General features: G+C 37.7%; 1 protein-coding gene and 1 pseudogene across 2 annotated transcripts in view; both read right to left on the bottom strand.

The window, feature by feature from the left end:
• lqfR (clathrin interactor lqfR) overlaps nt 1–22,871 on the bottom strand; it is a 285,249-nt gene that overhangs the window by 135,427 nt on the left and 126,951 nt on the right. The window lies entirely within an intron of this gene.
• On the bottom strand, nt 1,847–20,040 carry LOC137501512 (uncharacterized; annotated as a pseudogene).

Genomic DNA, 22,871 nt, shown 5'->3' with positions numbered 1-22,871 from the left:
AATCGAGCCTTCTTTCTAGTATATATAATGCGTTTTTCGTTTGCCTACTATGTACACAGAATATACAACACAATTTACATTAACTTCAACACATTTAACATAGTACTTACCTAGTTTCTTTCACCAATTCACAGTTTGACTTCCTCTGTCGTTGTGTCTGTGGCTTCTTGGTAGGCGCTACTACGCTCACTGCAAGGCCACAGAACAAGGAAACTATTCTCCTTAAAAACAACCCTCTGCTCCGCTTAGTATTACTGTCAACAAATTAATCTAAAAAGCCACCTAATCGATACTTTATTTCTTTTGCCTTTGGCAAACTTAAAAATACATTAACAAACACAGTACATGTTTCGACCACTTAGTGGTCATCTTCAGCTGTATATAAAAAATCTTAGGTGATAACATTTAAAAGCAAGCACATTGGATCTTAAAACTATATCCCATGGGAATCCAAAAACTATTGTTCTAGATGCTTTACATGAATTGGAAGATGGGGGGGGGGGTAAGGAGATTTATGTGAATGATACTTAAATTACCGTATCGTTTACAATTGTGTTTAAAAAACTTAAATGATGAAAAACATATTTAAAATATTTAAAAGCGTCTATGGTAAAATTCTTTTTGATAAAATTAGGTGGCGTGAATAAAAAGTTCGTGTTTGTAACAATCTTCAGGCATTTGAAAGAAATTGTGTTAGAAGCCACCGCAGGGTTTTAACAAGTTAAACGACTAACACAATTTCTTTTATCACATTCCGAAGAGCAATTCTCGGAAGTTAAACAGTCAACACGGCCTTTTAACCACAAGAATATCACTCAAGGAAGTTATTAAATATAAACAATAAATACCTGAAGACTGGTGCATCTGACATAAACTTTCATTCAAGCACAAGTGTTTTTGAATAAGTGCCTTACCATAGACACTTTAGAATATTTTAAAGTATGTTTATTAAAAACAAAGTGTTTTAACAGCACCACAGACGCAAATTTTAATTAAGTTATTATTTTCTCACAAATGCCTGAAGATTGTTACAAACACGAACTTTTTATTCACGCCACCTAATTTTATCAAAAAGAATTTTACCATAGACGCTTTTAAATATTTTAAATATGTTTTTCATCATTTAAGTTTTTTAAACACAATTGTAAACGATACGGTAATTTAAGTATCATTCACATAAATCTCCTTACCCCCAAACCCCCCCCCCCCCCAATCATCCAATTCATTTAAAGCATCTAGAACAATAGTTTTTGGATTCCCATGGGATATAGTTTTAAGATCCAATGTGCTTGCTTTTAAATGTTATCATCTAAGATTTTTTATATACAGCTAAAGATGACCACTAAGTAGTCGAAACATGTACTGTGTTTGTTAATGTATTTTTAAGTTTCCCAAAGGCAAAAGAAATAAAGTATCGATTAGGTGGCTTTTTAGATTAATTTGTTTATTAAACTCATCGATACGGCCATGAAGTGGACAGCTTACAATAGTATTACTGTGACAGAAGTTCAAATAAAGTATCACGATAATACCACATATCACAGTAATACCTAATTTTACCCTATATATTGTAGATATTTTCATGTAATTCTTGCTCTCTCCTTTTTTTAAATTTTTGTGTATGTTCTTCCATTTGTTATACTACATATGCAAATTTTTCCAAGTGCTTCATTCATAACTATATACGATTAATTTGTTCATGTATATCTTTTATACTCAGTACATACAGGGTTATTGTAAATGATTATCTGGGTTACAAAAATTCATACCTCACAGTGCAATTGACGTAGGAATATGAATCTTGTTTTACTGTGTACTGTAACCCATAAAGTTATTTTGACATACATTACAAATGATCGATATGTGCGCCTCGTGTCACTCTACACACATGTACTCGATAGTCCATCTCTTCCCACACACGAGTCAACATGGCAGCGGTGATGCTTTCGAAGGCGGCTTGGATGCGCTGCTTCACTTCCTGAATATCCACCAGTAGAGGAGGAACAAATAAATACCTGATCTTTAACATATCCCCACAGGAAGAAATCGCATGGTGTAAGATCTGGTGAACATGGTGGAAAGGGTAAGAGCATCAGATCACCTTCCGTTCCGCGTCCCATCCATCGTTGTGGAAGTTCTTGGTTTAAAAATGCTCTAACCTCCCTGTGGAAATGAGGTGGTGCACCATCCTGTTGCAGCACGTAATCATCCCTGTTGTCGCTCAACTGGGGTAACAGCCATTCTGTGAGCATGTCCAGGTAAGTCAGCCCTGTTACCGTCTGTTCATTGAAGAAGAACAGGCCATAGACCTTCGTGTTTGAAACGGCACAGAACACATTCACCTTAGGAGAGTCTCGCACATGTTCTACGTAACAATGGGGGTTCGTTGCACCCCAAATGCGAACGTTTTGTTTGTTTACCTTTCCACTTACATGAAAAGTAGCTTCATCATTGAAAACTTATTCAGTCAAGAAAACCATCATCTTCTTCAATCCGTTCCTGCAGTGCCACGCAAAAGTTGAAACGTAGGGCTTTGACATTAGCTGTTAGAGCTTGACGCAATTGTAGGCGATATGGCTTTACCTTTAGGCACCTTCGTAACGCGCCATGCTGTGGTTTGAGGAACTTGCAGTTCCCTGCTACATCTCGTAGTTGATTTCTTAGGACTATGGAGATAAACGCCATTAATCCGATTCACATCCGCTTCTGACACAGCGGGACGCCTACTGCTTTTCCCTTCGCACAAACAACCTGTATCCAGAAATTGTGCGTACCATCTGCGAATAGAGTTGTCGGAAGGAGGCTGCTTCCCGTATTTTGTCTGAAAATGGTGCTAGACTCTGGTAACGGATCAGTGTTGATGAAATTCAAGAGTACAAAAAGGTTTCTCCTTATCGTTAACCGCCATTACTAACCACTGCTATTACTGCCATCTGGTGGTAACTTCTGTATTACAGTTGATGCAAAACAAAACTTTGAGAGTTTGTCTAACAGTTACTGCAACAATAAAAAGGGTACGTTTTCCACGTTTTCAAAAAAAAAAAAAAATCATGAAACCCCAACAATCATTTAGAATAACCCTGTATATTCAGTATCTCTTCCTTGTATATATTGGTACCTCTGACACGAATAAATAATATTAGCATTGTGTAAAGATTGATGCTACTGGACACTGAACCAGTGGAAACAGATCATTTGGAATGATGAATCACGTTATAAATTGTGTCAATCTGCGCAAATGTTTAGTACCAGTAGTGAAGTTTCGAGCAAGTGGGACTAAAGGGATGGGGATGTTTCTCATGGCATGGACTTATCCCTCTTGTAGGAATGCATGGAATGTAAAGGCAAAAGTATATCAAACATTTTGAATGTTTCTATACTGTCTACCATAGAAAATCACTCCAACATGGTAATGCTCCAAGTCATAAAGCGAGTTCTGTAAACTAATGGTTTAAGGGTTAGAGAATCTGAAAAGGGAGATGGATAGGCTAAAGTTAGATGTAGTTGGCATAAGTGAAGTACGTTGGCAGGAAGAGCAAGATTTTTGGTCAGGCGACTACCAAATTATCAACACAAAATCAAACAGAGGAAATGCAGGAGTTGGTTTAATAATGAATAAGAAAATAGGGCAGCGGGTAAACTACTACGACCAACATAGTGAAAGAATTATTGTCGTCAAGATAGACACCAAACCAATGCCCACCACAATAGTGCAGGTCTATATGCCTACTAGTTCAGCGGATGATGAAGAAATCGAAAGAATATATGAGGAGATAGAAGATTTAATACAATATGTAAAAGGTGACGAGAATCTAATTGTGTTGGGAGACTGGAATGCAGTGGTAGGCCAAGGAAGAGAAGGTAGTACAGTAGGAGAATTTGGATTGGGACGAAGGAACGAAAGAGGAAGTCGTCTGGTTGAATTCTGCACTGATCATAATTTAGTCCTTGCCAATACTTGGTTCAAACACCACAAACGACGGCTGTATACGTGGACGAGACCTGGAGACACTGGAAGGTATCAAATAGACTTCATTATGATTAGGCAGAGATTCAGAAACCAGGTGTTGGATTGCAAAACTTTCCCAGGAGCAGACGTGGACTCTGACCACAACTTGTTGGTCATGAAATGTCATCTGAAGTTGAAGAAATTGAAGAAAGGAAAGAATGCAAAAAGATGGGATCTAGACAAGTTGAAAGAAAATAATGTGAGGGATTGTTTCAAGGAACATGTTGCACAAGGACTAAATGAAAAGGCTGAAGGAAACACTATAGAAGAAGAGTGGAGAGTCATGAAAAATGAAGTCAGTAGGGCTGCTGAAGAAATGTTAGGAAGGAAGAAAAGATCAACTAAGAATCAGTGGATAACTCAGGAGATACTAGACCTGACTGATGAACGACGAAAATACAAGAATGCTAGAAATGAAGAGGGCAGAAAAGAATACAGGCGATTAAAGAATCAAGTGGATAGAAAGTGCAAGGCAGCTAAGGAAGAATGGCTGAAGGAGAAATGCAAGGATGTCGAAGGCTGTATGGTCCTGGGAAAGGTAGATGCTGCATACAGGAAAATCAAGGAAACCTTTGGAGAAAGGAAATCTAGGTGTATGAATATTAAGAGCTCAGATGGAAAACCACTTCTAGGGAAAGAAGACAAAGCAGAAAGATGGCAGGAGCATATCCAACAGTTGTATCAAGGTAAAGATGTAGATAATTTGGTTCTGGAACATGAAGAGGCTGTTGATGCTGATGAAAAGGGAGACCCAATTTTGAGGTCAGAGTTTGACAGAGCTGTGAGTGACCTCAATAGGAACAAGGCACCTGGAATTGATGACATTCCCTCTGAATTACTGACTGCCTTAGGAGAAACCAGCATGGCAAGGTTATTTCGTTTAGTGTGCAAGATGTATGAGACAGGAGAAGTCCCATCCGATTTTCAGCAGAATGTTGTTATACCTATTCCCAAGAAAGCCGGTGCTGACAGGTGTGAAAACTACCACACCATTAGTTTAGTATCTCATGCCTGCAAAATTTTAACACGTATTATTTACAGAAGAATGGAAAAACAAGTTGAAGCTGAGTTGGGAGAAGATCAATTTGGCTTCAGAAGAAATGTAGGAACACGTGAAGCTATCCTGACTTTACGTCTGATCTTAGAGGATCGAATCAAGAAGGACAAGCCCACGTACATGGCATTCGTAGATCTAGAAAAGGCATTCGATAATGTTGATTGGGCCAAGCTATTTATGATTCTGAAGATGATAGGGATCAGATACCGAGAACGAAGAATTATCTACAATCTGTATAAAAATCAGTCTGCAGTGATAAGAATCGAGGGCTTTGAAAAAGAAGCAGCAATCCAGAAAGGAGTGAGGCAAGGCTGCAGTTTGTCCCCTCTCCTTTTTAATGTTTACATAGAACAGGCATTAAAGGAAATCAAAGAGAAATTTGGAAAGGGAATCACAGTCCAAGGAGAGGAAATCAAAACCTTGAGATTTGCCGATGATATTGTTATTTTATCTGAGACTGCAGAAGATCTCGAGAAGTTGCTGAATGGTATGGATGAAGTCTTGGGTAAGGAGTGCAAGATGAAAATAAATAAGTCCAAAACAAAAGTAATGGAGTGCAGTCGAACGAAGGCAGGTGATGCAGGAAATATTAGATTAGGAAATGAAGTCTTAAAGGAAGTAGATGAATATTGTTACTTGGGTAGTAAAATAACTAACGATGGCAGAAGTAAGGAGGACATAAAATGCAGACTAGCACAAGCAAGGAAGAGCTTTCTTAAGAAAAGAAATTTGCTCACTTCAAACATTGATATCGGAATTAGAAAGATGTTTTTGAAGACTTTCGTATGGAGCGTGGCATTGTATGGAAGTGAAACATGGACGATAACTGGCTCAGAAAGAAAGAGAATAGAAGGTTTTGAAATGTGGTGTTACAGAAGAATGCTGAAGGTGAGATGGATAGATCGAATCACGAATGAAGAGATACTGAATCGAATTGGTGAGAGGAGATCGATTTGGCTAAATTTGACGAGAAGAAGAGATAGAATGATAGGACACATCTTGAGACACCCAGGACTTGTTCAGTTGGTTTTTGAAGGAAGTGTAGGTGGTAAGAACGGTAGGGGTAGACCAAGATATGAATATGACAAGCAGATTAGAGCAGATGTAGGATGCAGTAGTTACGTAGAAATGAAAAGGTTAGCACAGGATAGGGTGGCATGGAGAGCTGCATCAAACCAGTCTATGGACTGATGACTCAAACAACAACAATATTCTACAACTGAACTGGCTGACCCACAGTCCCAACCTAAACCTAATAGAATACATCTGGAATGAGTTAAAACAACAACTTTATTCCGGACCCCACTGTCGAACATCAACACGTTCTCTGGTTGCGGCTCTTCAGGAAGAATGGGTTGCAATTCTCATGGAAACATTCTGACACCTGGTAGAAAGTCTCCCCAACAGAGTCAGGGCTGTAATACGGCAAAAGGTAGACAAACATCTTATTAAAGTCAAGTATTAGAGAGTATGTTACCAGCAAACTCTGCCTTTAGTTTTAGGTAGGTGTCCAGCTACTTTTGATCAGGTAGTGTATAATTATGACATAGTGACATTAATGAGTGCTGAAGAAAATTATTAATGCAGATCTGGATGTACTCAGAAGAGAGCAAAGAACATGGAAATATGGAAGACAACTTGTAAATGCAAGCAAAATCTCAGAGAAGCACATACAGCTCGTATCTCAGGAAAGGACGTTCCTGCATGTACTATTGGTCAACCTTGTAAGTGTGGATGTTTCGACAAGATTGGCCAAGATAACATCCAGGTAATTTTTCAATCTGTTTGGGCCATGAGTGATGTAAAATGCATACTTATCAAATCTTGTAAGCAATCGTGAAGTAAAACGAAGTGTTATTAAACGATGACCCAGTAGAACACTTAGACATATCCAACATACAGTTAAGTGTAATGGTACTGTCCATACAGTGTGTTGTAAAGCATTTTTGAGTATCCATGGCATTTCAGGGAAAAGAGTTAGGAAAGTGTTAGACAAGCAGGGTAATACTGGTACAGTCAGCAAAGATCAGCGTAGGCAGTGTCAAGGTAAACAAATAAGCTATGATTAAAAAAAATACAGGTACAGAACACATTCAGAGTTTGGCTAATGTATCAAATCAAATCACTACAGTTGATACCTAGTGGCTGGGTTGAATATTAATTCTCTTTATAATTTATATTTAGAGTGGATCAAAGAAAGTTACTCTAACACAGAACCAGTAACAAAATATTATCAAGATGTGTTTAGCACACAGTATAATATTGGTTTCGAACCACCTAGAAGTGACAATTGTAATTTTTGTAGCAAATATAAAATTGAACTCCAGATTTTGGAACAAGAGGGTGATACGAATCTTATTACGGAATTGAGGAATAAAAAGGAAGCCCATGAAATGGAAGCTGTTAAAGTCTTACAAAAATTATACAGATAATTCTGTTGCTGCAATTGATGTTCATTTAGAGCAAGCCATGCCCAATCCAACATTAACAAGTAGAATACGGTAATCATCATCATCATCAATTTTCTGCTCCAGCAAGCCGGGTGTGGGTGTTTACCAGCCTCTTCCAGTTTGTCCTATCCACCCACAGCTGACATTCTACCTTTTGCTGCCAATTTACATCACGTTTGGCAAGGTCTTTGAAAATTTGCTTTTCCCAACTATCCCGAGGCCTCCCTCTGGGCCTCGTAACAACAACATTCCTTTCATAGTATGCTCCTGGGGTCCTATACAGTACTACAAACACAAAATGTGGATGTGCAACCTTGGAATCCACAATATTAAGATAGGATGTGCTGCTATGTACGTTTAGGATGAAACAATAGCCAAGCGTGGGTCATGCGAAATGGCAAGTTGTTTGAAACATAACATTTCAACATGGGGCAATAACATACAAGAGTTCGTAATCTTCACCAATAAATGCGCGGGGCAGAATAAAAACATCAATATGGTTCATGGATGTCCTAAGTTTATTCATGACTGAAGATTTCAAAGTATAAAGCACATTTTCATGACCCCTGGACACACTTATCTGCCCTATGATAGGGACTTTGGCCTAAATGAGAAAAAGGTGAGGCATAGTGAGGTTTACACAAAGGACCATTACGTGTACTTCATAAAGAACAGCTGTTCTACTAAAAAATTCAATGTCATCGAACTTGTGTCTCTCACGGTAATGGTATTGGAGAGACTGATTACAAGACGATGCTTAAAGGGAGTCAACTTCAAGAATGGTAAGATGTTCAAATTTTCAGACTCTTATAAGCAACGTTTTGCCATTCATCCGAGTACAAGAGTTGTAATGTGATGAAGATCTGTCCTCAGAAAGGAAAGAAAACAAACTACAACTGCGAAAAATTAAATTTGTCAGTACAGGAACTTCCTCAGAAGTACGCCACACCATTGAAACAGCCAGCAAAAAAAAACCTCCAAGATTTCAATGCACTAATGCTGCATGTGAATCTTACATGGAGGAATTACTTTGAAAAAGTTCTTAATTCTGGTGATGCTAGGCATCCTTCAGACCAAGATAATGTAGGAGGAACAACATGATGATCAACCAGAATAATGATATAATTTGTGTTAATAATGTGATTAAGATACTGATGTAGCAGCTACTTGTGTTCATTTTTGTTTTGTTTTCAATTTATGATTTTCCATGGAAAGTGTTGTGAAGCTATGGGTACTAATATGAATTGCTACATAATAATTCATAAAATAGATACTACCATTTTGTATTATTTGCTGTCAGTATAGAACAAATTAATTTATAATAAATAATGTATTGTGTAGATGGTTATTATTCTGATATTATATTCATTTAGTTTTAGTCCATACATTGAACATAGAGATCGCCCTTAATATACAGAATGAAAAACTGTTGATAAAGACTGATATTTATATGTAAAGTGGTGATTCTGGAAACTTGTGTTTTTCAAGTTCACTCTTAACCTTTTCCAGTCCAACGTCGAGGTGAGCTCGACATCATGGTTTATTGTAACTGGTGCAATGTCGAGGTGGACCTCGACATTATGTTTCACTCTACTTGAGAGGTTATTTAGTGAAATTCTTTGACCTCAATGAGGTCGATCGATATCCCTGGAGTTTCTAGAGCAATTTTTTGTCCACAAAGGAAGCCGTTCTCTTATCTCCATGTAAAAAATACGAGATATATGTAGCCGTGTATTGTCATGGTTACCCGCGGCCTGTCAGCTGTGTTTACATTGAGTAGAGCTGCACACGTGTTGTACTAGGCGTGTTTATCTGTGAATGCGAATTGTCTCAATTGAATTTACGATATAAAAGTGGCAAATATGAATGAAGAGGAAATACGTATTGAACCCGAGTGAATGGGGTCCAAAGTCAATCATGATTTGATTTATGAGATAATATATGGTACATTTATTGAAGTACAGAAAATTTTATTCCATACGAGTAATGTTGAAATATAATTTGGTTACCCGACAGACTGGAGCCGTGGAGCTTAGTCTGTCACAACAGCATAGAGCTGCTTCACAGCAGGGGAGTTCATTAGTTTGGCAACCGGGAAAATACATGTCCACAAATAAGTTTCGGTCAGAAGGAGAAGGGCCAGTCGCGAACAATGGGAATGTATCAACTTGAACGCTGCGAGAGTATATTCTGGGCGGACGAAAAATTTCCGCTGCATCACAAATTCTAGGAAATAGGGAACGGAAAAGTACAGTGTTTCTACGACAATCGCTGGCCCAGGTTCTTGCAGGTGGAAACTTAAATCACGTGTGCACTTATAGTCCAATCACAAAATTTTGTTATGAGGCTCAAGGATACCATCTTGAGAAATGATGGATGAGATATTCTCGTAACTTCAAAAGTAATCATTAATAAATTATTACAGTTATCTGGATCAACTTACGGAATTTTTTAGATGTCATATATGGAAGAATAATTAATAATAAATTGCAAATTAACTTAATTGAAGAAAGAATTTCTTGGAATTTGAGCTCCTCGATTGCCATTGGCTGAGAGACGACAACGTGGAGATAGACGCTTTCGAAGGCGCCAAAAGTCAGGAGTGAAATCCATCCATATCTCTGAAATCTATGATCGTCAGTAGTTCATATTTAATCCAGCGTATGTTCCAGAGGTGTGGATTAATTTGATATTAATTATAACATCCAATTCGGAATGCAAATACCGATATTAAACATCCACCCCCTCCCTCATGGACATGACGTCATTGAACCAGCTAGGGGAGGCTTCATCCATATATACTAGCGCAAGGGACACTCAAAGCAGTCTTGAAATTAAACTTTGGAGCTGAAATATCGTCCGCAGCTGACTTTGAATCCGCCGGCCATTACAAAATGTGATCACGCTCGAGCGCCATGAACTTGAATTATTTTAACTTAGGACAGTGCGTGCCAGTTATCAAATATTGTAGTGAAGTCAAATAACTATATAGTAGGAGCGAGAAATATAAGTTTCAAGTACACAGCAGTAGGTGCATAATTAAAATACTGGTGACGGACAGTACGTTGATGGAATAATAGCCTGTACTTTAGGAGATCAAACCGCCATTATGAACACTTTAAGAGTGCAACATAAATTGGGCGTGCCGCGTCGGACAACGTAAATTACGCCGGGCGTATAATTCGACACTCCGTCAGAGGTGTCCAAGTTCTTTAGTGCAGCAAAAAGGACGAAGTTCAAACAGTGTAAAATAATAATAATTTGGGTCTAGGGTTAATTTGTGTTGTAGTATTCAAGTAGAGATCAACTTTTCAGTGTTAACAATTTCAGTGGTGAATTAGTGTGATATTTAATATAGTGGAGTGAAAATGGCGAGGTGCCAGGAAATCATCTGTGAAGTAAAGCCAAAAATTATGGGCGAGTAGTACGGCAGATAGGGGCCGAAAGGGGCCTCTCATCTGCTAAGCCGCAATGGATAACAGAAATCAGATGAGTACCACAATGTGAATAATATTTGGGAAATGTCACCGTGATTAGGAAAATGGGAATAGTTTGATTTTGACTCTGTTACCATACGTAACAAAATGGGTCGCCTCACGATGCCATTCAAAATTTGAAGCACTGACGGGACTAAGGGACAATAAATTAAATGTCGGGTCTAAATTATGTATTGATTTTGCTGTATATATCAATTTTGTAGACATAGGGTAGTGAATTAAGTCATGCATGCATTTATGTTGATCTGATGTAATATTCAAATAGACCCGGAGTGTGTTTTTCTCTTAGTCATTCAACGACCAGTTATATAATAGTGTTGAAGGAAAATCCAGCCTTGTCATGCCAGCTGTGGTTTTATCAGTGTTAATATTCTAAATCTGAAGTTGTCAAAGTTGTGGGAAATACCACAGAATAGTAATAATTCATGAGATACCGTAGTTACTTGAACATTGATTAATAGTAAAATTTGTGCGATAATGTTGAGATCATCGGGAATCGTTAATGACGGGATGTCATTTTAAATCGAACTTTAAAGGGTGTGATAACTTAAAATTGATGGATTAACAATTATGTGTAAGATTAAAATGTGTGATTATTTAATTCAATGAATTAATAATAATAATAATAATAATAATAATAATAATAATAATAATAATAATAATAATAATAATAATATCGGTGCTAATAATCCGTACATGTTAATTAATGTGTTGTTCAAATTACGGTCCAATATTTCATAAATTAATGTCAGATATTTCTTTTGCAAGTGCTAACCGCAGGATGAGGAATTACGTGATCATGATTGTCAGTGTTGGCAATATAATTCCAGATTGTTGCGATGAATTTGTGGAGAATGACCTCCGGAATCAAAATGTTGAGATAGAAAGAGATGTTATAAAGATCACGCAGTCAGGAGATAAAATGTCGTACAATGCCATAAATGGAAAATATAAATCAGTTGATAAGTCTGTGAGAAATAAATGAATAAAGGAATATTGGGATAGAAAGGGATATAAATTCCGTATGAGAAACACTTAGCATGTTGAAATGAGTGTAAAATATACGGGCAATGTCACAGAGAAATACTGAATTACGTAGCGGGTAGAATTCGGACCCGTGACAGCATGTACGAAATAAATAGACTGCGTAGCTATTCGTTAAGATACAACGGATTGAAGGATAATGAGAGGTTCAGATTCCACATAAATGATCGTATGTTGTAATAATTGAAATGACGAGTGATGACAATCATGATACAATAATAATAATAAATATTGCAGATAAAATGTTAGACCGTGTTAATTAAATGGACGATGATAAAGATGTTAAAAAGGGAATATAAATGATAATGTGAAGCCGATAAACATAATAACAAAGTTAGGACAGTGATAAATCATCGCGGTCAGATTAATAATAATTATCATATTAATAATGGAAATAACATTTCTTTTTGGTGATCATTGTATAATTGTAAACGCAACCGATATCTTAATGCATTTGCGGAAGTGACCTATTCATTAATAATAATAATAATAATAATAATAATAATAATAATAATAATAATAATAATAATAATATCTTGAGTGACATCATAATAATAATCACAAGAGGGAGATGATGATAATAATAATAATAATAATAATAATAATAATAATAATAATAATAATAATAATAATGGTAATAACACTTGTGTTTTGCGTCCCGTAATAATGACGATCATAATCAAACGTACCTGTCCCAGGAATCGTCAAGTATAATAATAATAATAATAATAATTTCAATAACGCTAATTTCATGGAGGCAGGAATATTCTAATAATAGTGAATTAAATCATTGCCGACAACATATCTCTGCTCGAGTTTTTTAATAATATAACAGTCGGTTGTTATTTCGTTACCATGCGGCTCTGTCCGACTCAAGTTACCGTAATACTTTGTTTATTTTGCTTGCGGGGCGAGGAGAGGTCAACGGCCGGTATTTCCCCCGTACCTCGTTATCTCATTTGTGACAGTAACCTTCTGAAACCGATCGATAATAACTATGATCATGCGTAAAGAATTTTGTAAGTATTAGTTCCAGTGGCAATGGCATGAGCTGGATATTTAAGACAGGACCTGTCAGTGCAATACAATTTCCTAAACTTCATTCTGACATTAGCCAGTCCGAGTACCGAACTTGGAAAAATGTAGATAGTCGGGGTACTGCATCTAAGTTGAATCGAGAAGCCGACCATAAACGTGGTTTATGCTCGGGCTCCCGATAGAAGGAAGGCTTTTCCTTGGACAACAGTTCGATTCAAACGTGATCGATCCGTAAATTATACCCCAAATTGTAATTTTCTTTCAGGATAAACCTACCAGCATATTATCACCACTTGCGGTGAAGCAAGTGACCTGTTTATATCAGGTGTTGTAAATTGAAATTTTTTTTTTTTTTTTTTTTTGTTCTATTCAACTGTATCAAAGTTAATAGCGCAGGGTGGCGCAATAAACTGCTCCTTCTGGCAATTATTTCAAAGGAAACCATTCTCATAATCTTTTTATTGTAGTTAGATGTTATGCCCTTTTTCAATTTAAATGTCACTTCCTAGTCCTCTCATGGAGTCCTTAAATTCATGTTTGCAATTGAGCTTTCTCAATTTTATTTTTATTTGCTCCGTTCATTCCCGTGTTCACTGAGGCCTCTATATTTACATATTTGTTGACTTAAACAATGAACCGACACCCCTGAGATTAATGCTAGTCTGGGACTCGGGAGGTGGACGGGTGCAGTATGTACGTTTATTTAGATAGCAGTTACGAAGATTATTTATTTGAATTAGACGAAGAGTTTAGAGAACTGTCAAGTGAAGATGAAAGTGTAGTGAACTCCAGCATTGCAAGTGAAACTTCATCGACTGGACCTCTGCGTAAAAAAAGAACGGAATGATCCCGGGCCATCATGTGCTGTTTCTGAAGATTCAGAAGAAGATTTTCCAGTGACTGCTTTCAATTGTAGTAATAATTTATATATTTTCTCTTGAGTTTTTGTTTGCTTTAATGTTGTCAATCTTATGTTAATTTCAAGGACACTTCCTCTTAAGCATTACTTTGTCAATTTTTATATTTTTCATCTAAACAGTGTTATGTGGCTGAAGATGTTGATAAAATACGAAACATGTACCACTTTTAACCATTAAATTGCCTTAAGCAATCATTGTATCGACTAGGTGGAAAATAATAAACACTTAATTTTGAATCTATTGAAGTGCGATACGGACCATGAAACTGATTTTATGTAAAGCAAGAAGACGCGCACAGGTAATGGTCTGGGGTGGAGGAGGGGATACGACACACGGCAATGACGACGCTTCTCAGGTCAGTGTTGTAATTTGAGTAACAGTGATGCTGAAAGTACTTCCGCACATAAAAATGGGAATGAAAACAACAATAGTGTTTACCGGAATGTAACATTTCATGATAATTAGCCTCCTAGACTTATTTATCAGGTCGGAAAACTAGAAGACCGCAGGTGCCTCCTAGCTGCATCACTCCACTTCAGTTTTTATGTTATTTTTCACTTCTGCACTGATGAAGAAAATTATTATTGAAACTAATTCCTATGCAATAGAATGAAAATGAAAACCTACAACCTGTTTTCCAGTTATTGACCGGGTCAGGGATGTAATGAATGAATCATATAGGCTATTATTACGATGGGGTCGCCACTCCCAAAGTGATGGATATTAATGACTGATAGATGGTACGAAATAAGAATGAAGAGTGTTGCTGGAATGAAAGATGACGGGGAAAACCGGAGTACCCGGAGAAAAACCTGTCCCGCCTCCGCTTTGTCCAGCACAAATCTCACATGGAATGACCGGGATTTGAACCACGGTATCCAGCGGTGAGAGGCCGACGCGTTGCCGTCTGACCCACGGAGGCTCATGCAATAGAATGTACGGTAATAATCATTATAATATAATTATAGTTACTAATAAAAGTTCTGAGTTAAATCTGACTAGGTAAAAATGTGGAAAATTAATTTGTACCTGACTGTTGGAACATGCGACAGAATATTGGACTGCAAAGGGCTAATATCCACAATGCCTCATATATACTGTATATACACTGACTTAGCAAATGTCATGGGATAGTCAGCTAATAGCATATGGGGCCTCCTCTGGCCCTGCGAACTGCAGTGAAACGCCGTGGAAGTGAATCGACAAGTCCCTGATAGTCCTTTGGACACAGCTGACACCAAATAGTTTACAGAGCGGCCGCCAATGCGGGTCTGTTCGTGGGTGCAGTATCCATGGCACGGGGCCTGTGTTCCAGGACATTCCAGATATGCTTGAAAGGGTTCATATCGGGGCTCCTGGGTGGCCATGGCAGTCGTTGGACCTCCGCTGCATGTTCCTGGAACCATTCCCAGGTGACGTGGGAGCGATGTGGCAGCACGTTATCATCTTGAAACACCGCAGAACCGTCTAGGCGCTGGAAGGCCAAAAAAGGGTGGAGATGGTCTTCGAGCAGCTCAACATACCGCGTGCCATTCAAAGTCTCTTCCAGAACAACTAGGGGGCCCATTCCATACCTGCAAAATGCACCCCAAACCATAACAGAGACACCAGCACCCTGGACCACACCTTCGAGCCAGGCGGGATCCATCGCTTCATGTGGTCTGCGCCATACACGGCGCCTCCCATCGGCATGGTGCAGTTGAAATTGTGATTCATCCGACCATATCAAGTTACGCCATTGTTCCAGTGTCCATCGCTGGTGACTGGCAACAAATGTGTGTCGTGCCCAATGACATTGGGTTAACAGTGGCACCCGTGTGTGGCGCCGGCTCCCATATCCCACAGAACCCATGTTCCTACGAATTGTCCACTGGGAGATGTGTCTAGCATGGCCTGTGTTGAATTGAGCTGTGATTTGTTGCACGGTTGCCTGTCTGTCAATACTGACAATCCGTCTCAGACGTCGCCGGTCACCGTCATCGAGGGTGGCTAAACGGCCGGTCGTTCGTCTGTTGTGGACGGTGACACCCGCATTCAACCATTCACGATACATCCTGGACAAGGTTGATTGTGTGAAGCCGAATGCCCGCACCACTTCTGAAATCGCACTTTCCATCCGTCGGGCACCGACCACCATACGCCATTCCAATGGTGTCAGCTCACGACGACGTTCCATGTTACACCTGTCACATGCACAGCCACTGCTCACAAGGTCTCCTATACAACTGCCGCTGGCACAGGGGGCGTGTGGTGCGGAGACAACACACCTGCGCATCAGTGCCCCACTATCCCATGACATTTGCTCACTCAGTGTATATAAATGTACAATGAAAGCTATTTAAAATTCACAATAATGTAATATATGTGGGCTTAGTTTACACCTAATCTTAGATTAGAGTAAAGTTTAACCACATAAGGATTTGTATGAAGAGAGAAACCCACCCTTTACACATCTAATTACTTACAATAGAGACAGAAGAAATATTTCATCAGGTGGGATAATTTAGAGAATTACAATTACTTTTAATTACCCTGTTAAGAAATTGTTCAAATTGGATTTGGTAATTTTGGTAATTTTTCATAAGATAATTTTTTTCTTTGCATTTAGAGTGTAGAAGAAAGCAATACAGTAAGTTTACTAAACTTTAGACTTGGTACTGAGAGAGATTAGTGAAATGGTACCAAGATCTCCACTCAACCGTACAATATCAACAGTTGTTAACAATTCAAAAGAGATGATACACAATATCCTAACTTGTAATTAAGGAAGACATTAATAGGAAGGATAAATCCTAAGATCATACATACATTATAAACCGGATTTTGTGTGACCTCGATTTAGCATAAACAGCATTTAACGGAAGAAGTTCCCAGTCCCGAAAATTATTCCATAAGAGCAATGCAATTTTATATTCAATTTAACGTTATTCACAATAGGGCGAAACCTGCATTTAGCGTTAAGGCAATGTTAAAATTCTCAAATATTTACTTCTATTCGTTTTGGTTATGGGACATAAAGAACCTATGAAAAAGACATAAGCTTGCTAAGGATGATTTAAGGCAAAAGAGGAATTTAGAGCACGGGCACTTTGCGCTAAAGTGAGATGTCAGCCACTGATACACATCCTAGCGTGGCTGCTATAGTAGAAGAGAATCCAGTTTTAATGACAATGTCATTATAATCTTCGAACGTTCTACGTTAATCTGTGCAATATCCTTCGGTTACAATGAAAACCCTTTTACTGATTCATCCGTTATTAGGGGCAAATTCGGGCATGTTAGTTTTTATGCGTTATCAATATTCATACACTCTACTCCTGCAATTATATTGAATGCAATCGATCGTCTTCTGTATCAATTCCTCGCTACGTGCGAGTGAGTCGATGTTGAGTGAGTCTGAGGTTTCCTCAACTCCAACTGGTGTAAACGAACATTGGGATGACATGTTTTTGCAATAAGTGCAATGACAGCAGGTGTTAACTCCTTAGAAAAGGCTGAAGTAAAAGATTGCTTCGTTTTAACACTATGTACTGAAATGAGATAAGAATGTGATACTTCTCCTTCAAGATACAGCAGTGCATAATTAATTTCAGAGGTTGGGTTAAGTACTTTCGCGTCTTGTTAAATTTCAGAAAGGCTGTTCCCATGTAATTTATAATGAAAATGTTATCAGTCTACAGGGAGTTTGAAATATGTTTTCATAATATGTGCGTGGTAAACCTAGGTTAGGTGACGCCATTTGACGTAAGAAAATGTTTTCTACAAGCCTCTGGAGTGATGCTATTACAGTTTTTAAGAATGAAACTGAGTATGCATGTTCAGACTATTGGAATTAGAAAATATGTGCTAATGAGAAAGCCGCTGCTTGGAAAACATCCGCAAAAATGTTTAAACAAACCAATTACAGTTTCATACTGATTTTAATGTGTTTTTGTGCGAGTTTGGTATCTCTCCCGAATTTTATGGAAAATCATGTATAACGTTATTCGAGCAACCTTAAACCGACATGGTTTTGCATTCACCGACAAATCTCTCAAAATGAAGGAATTAAAAGGTCAAATAAAATGTCTGATTTCTCTGAGGTTTCATTTAGACTGAAGTAGTTGTAATGACAAAGACACACACATGAAACAATGTCAATTGTGTACGCTGTTTTATTTACAAATTATATACATTATATATACACATTAATGAACCACCATTTTGAACACTTGACTGCTACATTAGAATGTCAACCAACACAACAAAATCACAACATGAGTTCACACACTGAATTAGACAAGCAACTTTCACTAACAAGTCTCAGTAACAACAACTCAACTCCAACTCCAAAACTGCCTCTTTATATACAATGCCTGGCCAGGCTTTTAGAAAAGTCTGACACAACATGTTCTCTCGTAGTTTCTAAGAGTATCCAATAACCTATTTATAAATGAATCAAACCTCTATCCAGTTATAGTGACAAGATGCATTGTTCTGGACTATTACCCTGTGTTGCACAACGTTACATTGGATTTATACATAATATTTACAGGTAATAATAAATTATATACTATTAATTACGTGCTCTTACATTAAATAAAGTCATTTTAATATACATACAGCAGATGTGTCGTGACATAACCTCATGTTTTGTTACACAAGACACAAATAATAAATGATAGACCATGATTTATACCAAATAAAATCCATACGTAACTACGTAAGTAGTAGTAATAATAATAATAACACCCACTAATCAAGCTTGGTATTTTCACTACCCATGGGTTTAGAGAATTGTTTCCAAGTTATACTAGTCAATTACACTTTCATCAAAGTTAGGATTGAAAAACTGTTCCAGATGGATAAAACAATTTTCCATAATATTGAGCAGGGAGGGGGGGGCTTCTTTGTATAACTTTGAGAATTTTCCTGTCTTGGTTGATATTAGTTAATTTATGATCCCATGGCTGAAAATCCATTATATTTCAGGGCTTTAACATGCTCTAAGTATCTTGTACGGAAGCTTCTACCTGTTTGACCGACATAAGGTGCATTACAATTATTACAATTGAGTCTATAAACACCTGACTTGGTGAACTTATTACTATGATTAACAGAATTGGTATTGTGTAAAATATCTGTGTTTCTGTTACAAGTTTTGAAGGCTATTTTGATGCCATGCTTTTTAAATATGTTTGTGATTTGGTAGACTTGTTTATTGAAAACATAAAGGTAGATAAAAATTTGTTGTGAGTTTTTTGTTAAGGTGGTTGAAGAAAAACTTTCCTATCTTTAGTAATCATGTCTCAGATAAAACGAATTCTCTCTTTTATAATCTCTAAATTCCCCTCTAAGATTCAGTCTTTCATTCTGCATAGATCAGCCCCACCTTAAACACCCTTTCCCTCGTCCCTCCCACCTTCTTTACCCCCTTCCTTCCTCTCCTTATCTACTCCTTTGTTTACATTGCCTGTTTCCCTATCCACTCCTTTGTTTACATGGCCTGCCTGCTTTCTCCAGCAAGTCAGTGCTTGTTCTACATCAGACAGTATAAATACCGTATATTTCACATAGAGGTGAGTCTCCAAATAATTTTTCTCCTTTTTATTTCTTTTCTGTATGTTTATTCATTCCTAATTCCAGCTATCATTTCCAGATTTACTTCTTTGCCTGATGTTCTAAGTCAACTTAAAGACATCATATTATGACAAGAATATTATAACCATAATTTTTGTTATTATATGTATTTTAATATTATAATTATTCTTGCAACATTGTCTTTGTCTGGTATACATGTTTTAGGTATCACATAATCTCTTTAATTTTTATTTGGATGAAGATGGCCACTAAGTGGCTGAAACTAGTCCCAAGACTGACGTAATATTATTTACGTTAAAAATTAAATAATTGAAAAAGAGGTTCAACCTATTCAATACATGTACACCTTTGGGATGAGTTGCAATGTTGACTTCGCTCCAAACCCAAGCATCCAACATCACTTACCTTCTCTGGTTTCAGCTCTTGAGAAAGAAAAGACTGCCATTCCTCCACAGATACTCAAACACCTTACTGAAAGTGTCAGCAGCCGACTTGAAGCAGTCATAAAAGCGAAGGGTGGACCCACCCTATATTGATGTCCAATAATAGAGAACGTGACATGGTAGAGAGACTAAGTGCAATTTCAAATAAGTGTCTGGATACCTATGATCAGCTGAAGACCAAATGAGAAGAGAGAATGAAAAGAGGCAGAAAGTGAGAGCAGTGTCACATACACAAGCATGTATGTGGAGTTACACATGTAGACATATCTAAAATCTTTGAAAGCTCAGACTTAATAAATGTCTGCCATTCAAATAACACTAAATTATGAGAAGTTCAAAAACAGGTTAGCAATGATTAGGTTTGCCAAATAGGTAACCATTGATAATGTTTCCTGTATTGCTCTAATGAAAGTCTTCGACATGAGACAAAAAAATATGAACACTTGCCATGAGTGAACAGCCAAGGAAAAATTGTTTGAACCTGCTGTCCTTCAGATTAACTAAATTTTTTAAATTCTGCTCTGCAGAGTGAACTAACACAGTAAAAGTTTCTCTCTGATTCTCTTCCCTTAAAATAAGAACGGTCATAAAATCAGTATGAACCAGCTCCAAGATCGGTCCAACACCTCTACAGCTTGAACAGTTGTAGCTGAACAGAGACAAAAGAGGTAGGAGAGCATCTTATTTATACTGACTGAGGCGTCAGAGAAACGAGGAATGACTATTGGCATCGAGAATTCTAGGATGTAGTAGATCATAGGCAAAATATATCAGCGGCAGCGACATCAAAGTGGAGCAGCAGTGAGAAAGCACCACTCAGTCAAGGCAAGTTACGCTGGAGAATGGACAAAGTGTAGTACAGGGGAATGAAGTTCAATGAAGGTAGATGACAGTTGGAAAGTTCTATCACACAGAATGTTCAAAATCAAATGATTTCTCACATTTTCAATGAAAGACCCAGCATTATTCTGAAGGTCAATCTATGTAATCCCACACAATAAGTAATTTTTTTAGGTACAATATTATTCCATCAATTGAGCCCCATTACCCAAGACTGTGATGATGTGAGTGGTATATTTGGATTAACAACATTTTATGTTTCAAAGCAACTGCATGTAATGTAGTGTCATGAATAAAAACATTAGCAGCAACTAGTTCCTTAAAATCAACTAGAGTTCGCTTGATTATTTATCTTTGTACTGCTTCTGCATGTGTGTGTGTAGATGTCCCTTTTGATGTACCTATCTTTCTGTATTATGACTTGATTTGGACTTGTTTGTTCCTTTCCATTACTTATAATTGACCTGTTGGGTCATTTTCTCCTTTCGTATGTTTAGTGTTGCTGATCTTTACCAGCTGGATTCATCTATCTTTGTGTTTCCCTGTGTTTATCTGGCTTTTTTGTAGCCCTACACCTCTCACATTAATAATAATAATAATAATAATAATAATAATAATAATAATAATAATAATAATAATAATAATAATAATACTGACTTTACGTCCCACTAACTACTTTTACAGTTTTTGGAGGCACCGAGGTGCGGAATTTAGTTCCGCAGGAGTTTTTACGTGCCAGTAAATCTACCAACACAAGGCTGATGTATCTGAGGACCTTCAAATACCACCGGACTGAGTCAGGATTGATCCTGCCAAGTTGGGGCCAGAAGGCCAGTGCCTCAACTGTCTGAACCACTCAGCCACATTAAGACAAGATCTAGAGCATGAAGATGGACCCTCATTGGGTGATGAAGCCTGTCTGTCCCAGTGAAGTTGGGAAGCAGAAACAGCCTGAAAAAGAAATGGATGTAGAAAAACGGGAGATTGTCCTTGTCCTTTTATATCTCCTTCCCATACCGAGCTGTCATACTGTTGATGTAATTACAAAAGTAATTTAATATAATAGGATCCACCTTTTCAATACACAACTGTTGCACATAGGTTATGTTACAACATTTTAATTATAATGGTACCGGTTTCGACATGTATAACATGTCATCATCAGCCATAGATAAAACCAAACAAGTGAACAGATTTGCATATAGCAACAAGACACACAGACTAGATAAAATTTGTAAATTGTCACATTTAAAATAGTTCATGCAAAATGTCTACAGATAGCTACGCGTTAGCTTGTACATGAGCTGGAGCAGTTTATGTGAATTTATGCTTTGATATGATAAAATTGTGAACATGTTAAAATCTTGTTCATAATACGGTACTGAGGAATAGTCCGGTCACTGCTGGTGGCATGGTCTTCTTAATTTGAAGTTGTGATGTGGGTATTAAAATGTACATGTAGGTCCTGTTGTATTGTGTAGGACCGAGGTTGCTCGGTTCAATCAGAACGTAAAACCTAAAGAAAACAGAGAGCTGATTTGAGTGTGGAGTTCTGTAGAGGGTAAGTCAAATGAAGCATGGATATAGAGAATCAAAGAATGGAGACTCACCTTGCTGCAGCGTGCCAGGAAGCTTATACTGTGGAGAGGAGTTGGCGACTGAAGCAGGTTAGCGAATAAAGGTGGTTACGGGAGGGGAGAACAGGAAGGGAGGGGCTTGGAGAGGAAACGCCTATGGGGGAGGTGTTGGGGTGGGTCTGGAGGGCTATGTGGTGGGAACGTGTGGCAAAGTAGGGTATTATGTAATGCGTGGAAGATCGAACGCTTTTCCGTAAACTTAACATGTTTAAGAACCGTAATAAGGAAGTCGTAAAGAATATTGGATTTCACGGAAATTTCATTTAAGTTTAAATTAGGGTTAAAAAACTGATCAAGGTGTATAAAGCAATTTTCGGTGACGTCCAGATCTCCAAGTCTTGGTCTATTGTAGTAAA

This window comes from Anabrus simplex, chromosome 7 (genome assembly GCF_040414725.1).
Source record: "Anabrus simplex isolate iqAnaSimp1 chromosome 7, ASM4041472v1, whole genome shotgun sequence".
Taxonomy (NCBI): domain Eukaryota; kingdom Metazoa; phylum Arthropoda; class Insecta; order Orthoptera; family Tettigoniidae; genus Anabrus; species Anabrus simplex.
The sequence above is the reverse complement of the archived record's forward strand: the minus strand, read 5'-3'. Positions and strand labels throughout refer to the sequence as shown.